This window comes from Macaca fascicularis, chromosome 13, assembly GCF_037993035.2.
Source record: "Macaca fascicularis isolate 582-1 chromosome 13, T2T-MFA8v1.1".
Lineage (NCBI taxonomy): Eukaryota > Metazoa > Chordata > Mammalia > Primates > Cercopithecidae > Macaca > Macaca fascicularis.
This window is the reverse complement of record NC_088387.1, coordinates 121,422,430-121,434,941: the sequence shown is the minus strand read 5'-3', so window position 1 is coordinate 121,434,941 and position 12,512 is coordinate 121,422,430. Positions and strand designations below refer to the sequence as shown.

General features: G+C 39.9%; 1 long non-coding RNA gene across 2 annotated transcripts; it reads left to right on the top strand.

Moving 5' to 3' along the window:
* Positions 1-9,751: 9,751 nt before the first annotated feature.
* On the top strand, positions 9,752-11,537 carry LOC141408285 (uncharacterized). 2 transcript variants are annotated; one of them, XR_012421817.1, is made up of 3 exons: positions 9,752-9,865; positions 10,083-10,204; positions 10,551-11,537. It is a non-coding gene; the product is annotated as an uncharacterized lncRNA (long non-coding RNA). The 2 variants fall into 2 exon arrangements; XR_012421816.1 differs by having other exon boundaries at positions 9,752-10,204.
* Positions 11,538-12,512: the final 975 nt, after the last annotated feature.

Here is a 12,512-nt window from a genome sequence, read left to right as displayed (position 1 = left end):
GCGATGATGGCTTACTGCAGCCTTGACCTCCCAGGCTCAAACAATCTTCCCGCCTCAGCTTCCCAAATAGCTGGGACCACAGGTTCATTCCACCATGTCTGGCTTGAATTTTGTAATAATAATATATTAAATACATAAAAAAAACTTTAATATGTATGAGCCAGGGTCTTAGAGAAAATACTTGGTGACCATGTTGATGTGAACTGATGTAAAATGCTGGGTTGTGCATTAGCTACCAAACAAACAAAACAAGCAAACAAAACAGAAACAAAACTCTTCAACATCTTCTCTCAGGGAATTTTTATCCCATTGAAGCTGTGACTCAGGGCCTCAGCTTCAAAGATTTCAGAGCCTGGGTTTCTTTTTTTTTAACTGGAGTAAAGAAATTAGGTGCAAATAAGATGGATTTTCCATCTCAGTCAATGAAACATCACCCTTCTGGTAGCTCAGGTATAAAACCTTCCAGTCTTTCTCTTACCTTGCTTTTCTCTTTACATCCAGTCCATCACTATGTGCTCTTGGCTTGACTTTGACTTTGAATCCTTTTTTTTTTTTTTTTTTGAGACAGAGTCTCGCTGTGTTGCCCAGGCTGGCGTGCAGTGGCATGATCTCTCTCGGCTCACTGCAACCTCCACCTTCCAGGTTCAAGCGAGTCTCCTGCCTCAACCCCCCACGTAGCTGGGACTACAGGTGTGTGCCACCACACCTGGCTAATTTTTGTATTTATAGTAGAGACACAGTTTCACCATATTGGCCAGGTTGGTCTCAAACTCCTGACCTTGTGATCTGCCAGCCTCGGCCTCCCAATATGTTGGGACTGCAGGCGTGAGACACTGTGCCCGGCCAACTTCGAATATTTTAAAAATAGGATTGGTAAACTTTTTCTGGAAAGGACCAGATATTAAATATTTTCAGTTTAGCTGGCCGTATAATCTCTGTCAAGACTACTGAACTCTGACACTGTAGTGGCAATGCAGGAGAAATAAATAAAAGTCATCCAAATTGGAAAAGAGAAACTCAAATCCTCTCTGTTTGCTGGCAACATGATCATATACCTAGAAAACCCTGAAGACTTCTCTACAAGACTCATAGACCTCATTAGTGACCTCAGTAAAGCTCAGTATACAAAATCAACATACAAAGCATCAGTCACTTTTCTATATACCAATAACATTCAAGCTGAGAACCAAGTCAATAACCCAATCCTATTTACAATAACCACAAAAAGATAAAATACCTAGGAATACATCTAACCAAGAAGGTTAAAGATTTCTACAAGGAGAACTACAAAACACTGATGACAGAAATTATAGACAATACAATAAATGGAAAAATATTCCATGCTCACGAATTGGAAGAATCGATATTGTCAAAATGACTGTATTCCCAAATCAATCCATAGATTCAATGGTAATTCGCATCAAATTACCAGTGTCATTTTCACAGAATTAGAAAAGCACATCCTAAAGTTCCTATAAAACCAATTAAAAACCCAGTTAACTAAGTAATTCTAAGCAAAAATAACAAATCCAGAGGCATCAAATCAGCCAACTTCAAATTATACTACAAGGCTATAGTAACTAAAATAGCACAGTACTGGAATAAAAATAGACCTGTATAGATGAATGGAACAGAACAGACAACCAAGAAATAAAGCCATATATCAACAATTAACTGCTCTTCAATAAAGCCGACAAAATTAGACAATGGGGAAAGACACCCTGTTGAATAAGTGGTGCTGGGAAAATTGGCTAACTATATGCAGAATAATGAAACTGAACCCTTAACTCTCAGCATTTACAAAAACTAACCCAAGATGCATTAAAGACTTAAATGCAGGTCTTGAAAAATGTTTAAATTCCAGAAGAAAACCTAGTAAAAACTCTTCTGGACATTGGCCTTGGTAAAGAATTTATGATAAAGATTCCAAAAGTAAGTGGAATAAAATAACAAATAGACAAATGGGACTTAATTAAATTAAAAAGCTCCTGCACAGCAGAGATCACCAACATAATAAATACACAATCTACAAAATGTGAGAGAATATTTACAAATTATGCCTCTGATAAGGGACTAATATCCAGAGTCTACAAGGAACTCAAACAACTGAACAACAAGAAAACAAACAACCTATTAATAACTGAGTAAAAAACATGAACAGACATTTCTCAAAAGAAGAAATATAAGAAGCCAACAAACATATGAACAAATTTTCAACATCACTAATCATCAAAGAAATGCAAATCAAAATTACAATGAGATATAATCTTAAACCAGTCAGAATGGTTTTTACTAAAAAGTCAAAAACATCAACAACAGATGTTGGCATGGGTGCAGAGAAAATGGAATACTCATACACTGTTGATAAGAATGCAAATTAGTTCATCCTCTATGGAAAACAGTATGGAGATATCTCAAAGAACTAAAAATGGAACTACCATTCAACCCAGCAATCCCACTACTGGGCATCCAGCCAAAGAAAAAGAAATCATTTTGTAAGAAAGACACTTGCCCTTGTATGCTTATTGCAACACTATTTACAAAAGCAAAGTCAGGAAACCAACCCAACTATCTATGAGTGGTTTATTGGATACAGAAAATGTGGAACATATACATCATGGAATATTACACAGGCTAAAAAGAGTGAAATCATGTCCTTTGTAGTAACATGGATGGAACTGGAGGCGATTATCCCAAGTGAACTAAATAGAAACAGAAAATCAAATAATCCATGTTCTCACCTATAAGTGGGAGTTAAACAAAGGGTACACATGGGCATAAAGATGGAGAGACTAGACTCTGGGGACTCCAAAAGGTGAGAAGGAAGGAAGGGGAATAAGGGTTGAAAAATTACCCACTGGATGCAGTGTCCAATATTTGAGTGATGGTTCCACTAGAAGCTTAACCCCATCCATTATGCATGTAATAATACCCATGTCACCCCATGTAACATGTAAGCACATGTACCCCTTGAATGTAAAAAGAAAAAATAAAATATTACTTAAAATTTAAAAAATGAAATAAAGTAAACCCTTTACCCCAACTTTCAAATTCCTGGTGTCTGACCAGCTAACACACTAGAGATTCTACTGCTAAACTTTAAAGGGAGAATGGATCCTGTGTGTCAATTAGCTCAGCAAAGGCTCTCTTTGCAACTTTCTAAGATTTAAGTTTGGTTAGCTGTGTTATATTCTTTGCTTTATTGGCATTAGTTGAGATTTCTTTGACACATTAAGACTTAGGAGATTGAAATCATTGATCCTTACTCTTTGTCTTTTTATTTCACTTTATTCTAATGTGCTTTATTTAAACTCTAAAAGTATCTGCAGTATCTCTATGTTCTATATGAATGTGCACTGACTCCAGCCTCAGTATTTTGCTTCTTCATCCTTTAGAATTCAAAATTAACCATATAGCCACATTTTCTTAATCCAGTCTGTCACTGATGGACATTTGGGTTGATTCCAAGTCTTTGCTATTGTGAATAGTGCCGCAATAAACATACATGTGCATGTGTCTTTATAGCAGCATGATTTATAATCCTTTGGGTATATACCCAGTAATGGGATGGCTGGGTCATATGGTACTTCTAGTTCTAGATCCTTGAGGAATCGCCATACTGTTTTCCATAATGGTTGAACTAGTTTACAATCCCACCAACAGTGTAAAAGTGTTCCTATTTCTCCACATCCTCTCCAGCACCTATTGTTTCCTGACTTTTTAATGATTGCACCATGGAATACTATGCAGCCACAAAAAAGGATGAGTTTGTGTCCTTTGTAGGGACATGGATGCAGCTGGAAACCATCATTCTTAGCAAACTATCACAAGAACAGAAAACCAAACACCGCATGTTCTCACTCATAGGTGGGAACTGAACAATGAGATCACTTGGACTTGGGAAGGGGAACATCACACACTGGGGCCTATCATGGGGAGGGGGGAGGGGGAGGGATTGCATTGGGAGTTATACCTGATGTAAATGACAAGTTGATGGGTGCTGACGAGTTGATGGGTGCAGCACAGCAACATGGCACAAGTATGCATATGTAACAAACCTGTACGTTATGCACATGTACCCTAGAACTTAAAGTATAATAATAATAAAAAATAAATAAATAAATAAATAAAAATAAATAAATAAAAATAAAAAAAACTATATAGCATAGTAGAATTACACTTTTATAATTTAAACACTAGTTATTATTTCTGGAGTAATTTCTCATGGTTTTTAATAAATGCCATAAACATAATATGACATATTTTACACATAGCCCAATGCACTTGAGTTCCTTCCCTATGTTTATGCTGATTATTAATTTTTCTTATGTTTTTTTCCTTCACAGATTTGGCTGAATCTTCAAGAAGATGTAAATGATGATGGAAGTAGCAGTGTTCTTGTGTGTATCTATATTTAACTGGAAATAGTCTTAATGGTATTGTTGAAGTAGTATTTACTGTGGCTTCTCTATACATGGTCGTCTTGCAGAGGGTTACAGGCACAGGTGACAGGACCCTGTGGTGTAGATGTGGAACTGGCTTGCTGGACATGCCCAGGTTTACAGATACACAAACACTGTGGAGCACAAGCCAAGGTGTTCTCATGATCCAGTATTGCAGGGAGGCAGAGAAACTGTGCCAAGCTCCTACTTGAGAGGACCATGTCCCATGGTGCTTCCATGTCTTCGAGGGTGGGAGGAGCTTACCCTGGAATGGTGGACACTTGCAGCTGGGAAGTGGCTTTGGGAGAAAGGGAGACCTGCAGCTGTGACCCTACGGGAGTGAAGTTATCTCGCTCATACACCGCGGGGCCAGTGCTCTCTGCTGCCAAAAAATAATGGAAATGGACCTCTGGGGTCTTCCAGATTTCTCTCTCCTCTGCAGTCTTTTTATATTTCTATTAATAATTTACTGAGTTTATTTTATGAATAGCTACTTAATTTTAAAAAATGTCTTTCTAACATCTATCAATACTGACATATAATTTTTCTATTAAGTATATTGAGGTGATTTAGTAAAAGAATGTTTTTTTAAAATTGAATTGTCCTTCCATTTCTAAAATAAACCCTCTTGGTAATGCATCATTTTACATAGTGCTGGATTCTAATTGCTAATGATTTATTAGAAATGTATATTCATATTCCTATATATGCTCCTTACAGTTTGTGGGTTTAAATTATGATGATTCTATAAAATGAGATGTGGACATATTTTATATATCCTGTAAGAGTTTAAATAACACTGGAATTATTTGTTCTTTAAATTGAGTTAAAATTTAGCTGTGAGCCCCAAAAAGTTCAACTGCTTTATCAAACCCTTATTTTCAAGTTTTCCATTTTTCTTGGTCAATTTTAGTAATATGCATTTTGATAAAAATCTATGAAAATTTAAACATACTACAATATGGTTGCATGTAATATTCTATTTTCATTATTTTAATGTTAACTCTGTATCCACACTAATCCATTATTAGTTTTTGTCTTTTTAAAAATGTAGACACTTGTAATATACTTTTATCTTTGGAGATTAAATACTTAATAACATTTATTAGTATTGGTCCTTTTTAACATTAAATTCTGCTGTTGATTTATAAACTTTTATTTTGAAAATTGGAGTATTTCTTTGGATTAGAGGACTTTTCTTTGCTACTTATTTGGTTATTAGTTATTCTGTCTGCTTCAGTCTTTACTTCGGAAACTGTATTTTGAGTATTTGGACTCTTCTTCCCTATATCAACTCTAACAGTGCCTCTGCCTAATTTACCCCTTTGGCCATTCCGTGAGTTGATCTCTTATATCTTAATATAGTTTTTTCAGGACCAAAGCCCCTGCAATCACGGGACGTTCAATTGTACTGTAATGCTTTTCAAATCTAAGAATTATGTCCTCACATTACTGCCTTTTCCTAAAACCTGATTTATTTTCATTTCCCCAAGAGTACAACAAACAACATTTTAAATAATGTCTTTAATTTCATAGAATAAAGATTTTTACAGAGATAAATGTGTAAACCAAATATAAATTTCTAAGGTTCCTTAACCATCTGAATGGACCCCTTCTCTCAGCCAAAGGCATTCCAAAGTTAACATAAAAGACTAGTTCTGGCTGTGATGGGAAAGGGGGTCACACATGATTCATTACACCCTCTGGCATTAACATCAGAATAGATCTTAAGTCTGATAAGAAACATTTGCAACCTATTCTCCCTGAAACCTGCTACCTGAGGTCTCCATCTGCATGAAGAAACTGTGATCTCCACAACCCTTATAATTGCAACCCAGATGTTCCTTTCTATTGATGCCAGGTCTTTAGATAATAACTCTTTGAACCAATTGTCAATCAGGAAATTGTAAAATCTACCTATAACCGGAAGCTCTCACTTTGTGTAGTCCTGCCTTTGCAGATCAAACTAATGTATGTCTTACAGGTATTGTTTAATGTCTCCAATCTCCCTAAAATGCGTAAAACCAAGCTGCACCCCAACCACCCGGGGCACATGTCGTTAGGACCTCCCAAGGCTGTGTCACAGCATAGCCTTAAACTCGGTACATACTTTCTAAATTGATCGAGACCTTTTGGCTTTACAGATGCTAATCTTTGGAGTCGTTAAATTATTTTATATCCCGTCATCTACTGATGTCAATTCAGAGGCAGGTGTACTTCACCTAGTGCTAGAAATTGAGAAATATTCTATTAGATTATGTAAGCCAATACTCACAGTCTGTAGTGAGCTTAGCCAGTGTGTTAGCAGATACACTTACCCTGTAGTCCCGACACCACAGGTGGGATAACGGCTCAACAGGCCAGTCTTTTTTTATTTTTTCATTTATGATTGACACATATGTTATCCTAAATAGCAGACAGAGAGGGAGGTTCTCTAAAAGAAAATGAAGTATTTTGGGAATGGGCATTACAATGGTAACGCAGGTGCCATAGCAAACTCTGCATATTTGGAGGGTAAAGGAAGACAATGACTTTTAAAGGAAAACTGAGGAGAACTATATAATTGTTTTGAGATAATGATCCTTGGCTACAAAGATCAGTAACAATGACATTGCCAGCCACATTGGACAGAAGTTGCTCTGCCAAAATCTTTGTCCTTGCAGAAGTATTTTTCATGTAAGGTTTTTATGGGCTTTGTGTGAGGCTGCAGTTTCTGCAGAGTCTTTTGTGATAGTTCTTGTTATCAGGCATTCATACATGAGAACCCTTTCTCCATGGCCTTCCTAGACTTTTTTTTTTTTTTTTTTTTAACTCAAGTGATGCCATTTTAATTCTGACAACTTTTGCATGGAACGATTGTACATATCTTTGGAGTGCTACCTGATATTTCCATATATGCAAACATTGTGTAGTGATCAGATAAGAGTAATTAAGTAGTATATCCATCATCTTAAATATACATTATTTCCTTTTGATAGGAATATTCAGAAACCTCTCTTCTAGCTATTTTGAAATACAATATTCATTATTGTTAACTCTAGCTACCCTACCCTGCAACAGAACAGCAGAATGCATTCCTCTTGTCTCACGGTAGCTCTGCACCTGTGGCTCAGTCTCTCCCCAACCCCCTCCTTGCCCTCAGTCTCTGGTAACCACTGTTCTAATGTCTACCTCTATAAAAGCAAACTGTTAGATTCCAAGTCTGAGCAAGATCACGTGGTGTTTGTCTTTCTGTGCCTGATTTATTTCACTTAACACAATGTCCTGCAGGTTCATCTATGTTGTTGCACATAACAGGATCTCTTTCTCTTTTAGGGCTGAATAATATTCCTCTGTGTGTGTGTGTGTGTGTGTGTATACACCACATTTTCTGTATCTGTTCATCTGTTGATAGACGCTGAGGTTGATTTTGTATGTTGGCTATTGGGAACTGTGCTGCAGTAAACATAGAAGTGCAGCTCTCTCTTTGACATACTGATTTTATTTCCTTTGGATAAATATCCAGCAGTAGGACTGGTGGATCATATGGTAGTTCTCTTTTTTCCCCATTTTCACTCAGCATAGTACTGGAAGTCCTAGACAAGGCAATCAGGCAAGACAAAGAAATAAAAGGCATCCAAATTGGAAAGGAGGAAGTCAAATTGTCCCCGTTTGCAGACAACATGATCTTACATATAGAAAGCCCTAAGGACTCCACCAAAAGTCTGTTTAAACTAATAAACAAATGTAGTAAAGTTGGGGGATACAAAGTTAACACACAGAAACTAGTAGCATGCCTATATGCCACTAGAAAACTATCTGAATAAATAAGTAAACAAAGCAATTCCATTTACAATAGCTACAAAAAATAAAATATCTAGGAATAAATTTAACCAACAAATATCTTTGAAATAAAAACTATAAAACACTAATGAAAGGTATTGAAGAAGACACAAGAAAATATAGCCCATGTTCACAGACTGGAAGAATTAATATTGTTAAATGTCCATACTACTCAAAGAGATCTACAGATTCAATAAAATCTATATTAAAGTCTCATGACATTCTTGACTGAAATAGAGAAATAATCATGAAATTCACATGGAACCACAAAAAATCCTAAATGTCAAAAGCAATCTTGAGCAAAAAGAACACAGTGCAGGCCTCATACTACCTGACTTCAAAACATACTACCAAGCTGTAATGAGCAAAACAGCATGGTGCTGGCATAAACACAGATACACAGATCAATGAAACAGAATAGAAATCCCAGAAATTAATTCACACAATCACAGACAAAGTAGTTTGACAAAGGTCCCAAGACCACTCAATAGGGAAAGGCAGCCTCTTTGCGCCATTCTCTGTGGAGCTCCACCTTCACACCTGACTCTTACTTTCCATGCCATTTTTCACTAAATGTTTCCAATTACTAGATAAGGGGGTACAGGGCTTTTATCCATGATGTGGAATTTTTCCCTATTACAGTTGTTGTTCTTGCTGTTGCTGTTTTCATTTCACTGGAAAATTGTGCAAATAGCCACTGTCCTGGCTCTGGATGCCTGGTAATGCCAAGGGCCTCCTGTGTAACCATTGCAGTCATTCCCCACAGGGAGCAGAACCCTACAACACAGGCCACACAGTTTCAGATCTTTCAAAGACCTTTTGAAACGATGCAAGCAGTCATTATATGTAATTATATGTCTTTTGAAATGGGGCAATCAGCCATTATATGTCTGTTTTACTGAAAATAAAACTGAGGTCACAATCTAAATTTACAGATTCTTTCTCATTCGAAGTCATTTTGTCGCTAAATTTATTTTCAAAATTTTGGGTGAGAATGGCCTGACTCGTGGTTCTCCGGCCTCATGACTGTGGACATTTTACAACACTCCTCCTATCTCCCCAGAGCCTCAGTGAGAGCCGGGGAAGGTGGGTCCAGCCCCCACCATCTTCCTCCAGGTACATCTGCGGGCATCAGTCTGAAAGTCGGGAGGGACTTGAAGTGCTAAGTCTAAAAAGGGGAGTTTTTAACTATCTTGCTGTCTATTTTGAAATTAAAGTATAAAATGCAAAGAAAAGAACAACTGTTAATCTTTTACGCGTCCGAATCAATGATGAAATAGTGAGATTTAAAGTGAGTGAGGTTACCGTCACCATGGTGAGACTTCGACTTTAATGGAAGAGCCGAGTTGCCGGAAGGCACGGGTCATCTTTAAGAGGAGTCACAATCTGACGAATCTTTTTCTGTGTGAATGTCAGCGTTTCCTAGACAGGAACTTACAGGCCGTCGCAGCGCAGTGTCGTCAGCAGTAACAGCAGGACGGTAGCCGGGTGAGGCCTCGGGCTCCTCAGGGCGCGCTCTGCACTGCGGGCTCCGGCTTGCACATGTAACCTCGTAGGCTCGGACAGCCAGACACCGGGGTGTGTACCCGGCAGAGCGCACGGTGAGCGCTCAGAAATATGCATCCTTCACCGTGCGGCTGACCAGCTCCCTTCTGGTATCAGCCTCCTTGCCCGCCAGTGACACAGGGACCCCCAGGCGCAGGTTCCACAGCAGGGCCTCGTTCCCCGCCTCTGGCGGGAGCCCCCGCTCCACCTGGCCGAGGGAACCTCCTTTGCTTGGTGGGTGTGGGTGCTTGAACCCTCCCCCCTTTTGCACAGGAATTAGGCAGACGTCTTCTCCCAGGTAACAAGCCTCGGACTTCAGTTCCACGTAAACCCGGGCGCCGTGGCCAGCCTAGCTTTGTCCGACCCTGGCTTCAGCAGCAGAGGAAGCAAATGAGGTAAGTATCCTTTGTGAACTAGGTACATGTTCCTATTAGACTGAGCAAAAGATGCCATTTGCTGAACACCGTTGGAACAATAAACAGCTGAAAGCGTGTAAAGTGAGAGGTAGTGAGAGGCGAACGTGGAGCTCTCTGGCCGGCCCTCTCATGGGAGAAGGAACGGGGAGGGGAGAACAGGGGCCCTGGATGGGGAAGGGGCCCAGACCCAGCCAGGCTGTCTGTCTCCCCCCACGCCCCTCCAATCCTCCAGCCCACTCCTGAGTCCCCTGTGCACCCTACTCGTGAACAGCACGCAGGATTCACACACGGCATCTGGGCGGTCCTTGCCTTTGCTGTCCCTCAGGCCCTCTTCTTATCCTGGGGACCCAGATCAAGTCCAGGCAGCCCGATCACCCCAGGCAGTCGCCGTCTGGATGAGAAGGTGCAGCTCTCAAGCTTCTGAAGCTGTCAAGAAACATCTTAAAGAAGGACCAACTTCTTCAACAGGCACAGACAAGACCTTTGGATTTAGAGAGTGTTTGCCCCAAATGGTTGTCTCAGACCTCCCGGGAGTCCTCTGACTCCTTTCAGAGGAGACCTCTGTGGCCCCTGATGAGTCGGGGGCTGCCACATTTCCTCATGCAGGCCACCGGCCTGGGGCTCCTTCATCCTTAGTCACACTCCTCACATGTGCTCTTCGGTGCTTTTCTTATTATTTTTATTGCACACGTTGGTGCAAATTGTGATCTTAATAAAATATATACAATCCAAGTTGGGAAAGGGAACTGCCATGTAGACCATAAAGGGAATTAATTATGCCAGGGAATTAAGGTACAGACCATTTTCTTCTGAATATTAAAAGAACGTATTTTCAAAACTTCAGTCAGTCCTTTCTTCCGTGGTAGCTGAAAGTCAATAGTGTCGTTAAGTTAGCTGCACTTTCGTATTTATTGAGAAACCGACCAAAAGGGCCAGCATCTGTTGGGTTGCCCTGCTGGGTCGTTCTCCAGCCGGGCCTCCTGAGCTAACATTTGGCATCTGCAGGGGGCATCTGGGCAGGTGTCCTAGACAGAGGCTGGTCGGGAACTGGCCAGAAGCCAGCCCTGCCGCGTGTTTACCCCTAGAGTTGCCTGTCACACACAGGGATGTGCTACGGAGACCTTTTAGCAGGACAGGCCTGGGCTTCGTCCTGACAAGTTTATCACTGGTTTTTAAGCCTGAGCCAACAGAGGTGTTCATTATGGGGTTCAGTACATTGTTTCTGAAGGGCGGTAATTCTAAATTAGATAAAAGAAAACTGTTTTTCTAATGCATCGATTATTTTTAAAAATAAAGCAAAAGTATTTCACACGGCAAATGATTCCTAATCAATGATTATGAGTGGTCTTACATCTTTAGCTTTGTTGTTTGGAACTTTTGTCTTTGGTGGCTGGCCCCATTCCAGATGTGAGGGTGATATTTGTGCAGAGAGAAAGAGGATGTGTCTGGTATCTGACAGTTCTCACAGAGTTAACTGTAAATTAAATGAGGATGTCTACCTGCAGAGGGGTGGGGCTTTTTTTTGAGACAGGGTCTAAATCTGTCACTCAGGCTGGAGTGCAGTGATAAAATCACAGCTCACTGCAGCCTCCAACTCCTAGGCTCAAGTTTGCCTCAGCCTCCCGAGTAGCTTAGAGTACAGGCTGGCACCACCATGCTTGGCTAATTTTTAAATTTTATTTTGTAGAGATGGGATCTCACTTTGCTGCCCAGGATGGTCTTTAACTCCTAGGCTCAAGCAATCTTCCCTCTTCGGCCTCCCAAAGTGCTAGGATTACAGGTGAAAGCCACCATGCCTGGCCTGTACTTGAACCATTAAGTAAAATTGTTTTTGTCAGACTCTGAATAATACACACCCTCATTTTCCCATTGGAAAAATCTCTCTCAAAACATGCCATTTAGGTGAGATATTCAATCAGAGCCCCCCTCTATCCTAGGGCACGCAAGCAAAGTAAACCAATCAATCCCTCCCCTTGAATTTAAATTCTTGCCGAATGGGGTAAGTTGGGATTAACCGAGAATGGAGCCAACCGTGAGCCCGTCACGAACCTCTTGTCATCTCAATCAACCTTGTTATCTTAATCACGTGAGTTTACCTGGAAATATCCTGAAGTCAGCTGGCTAAACTGTTCTTAATTCTGTTAAGTATTAAATATGTTTCCAACAAAGCCAGGCTTTCTCTAATTATCCAGCCAGTGATCAAAGTGGTGTAATAATAGAGGAAACTTTATTTTACAGAAGAGTGCATAACAGCACTATTACTTACCTTGCATTGAGGCAGGAAGGA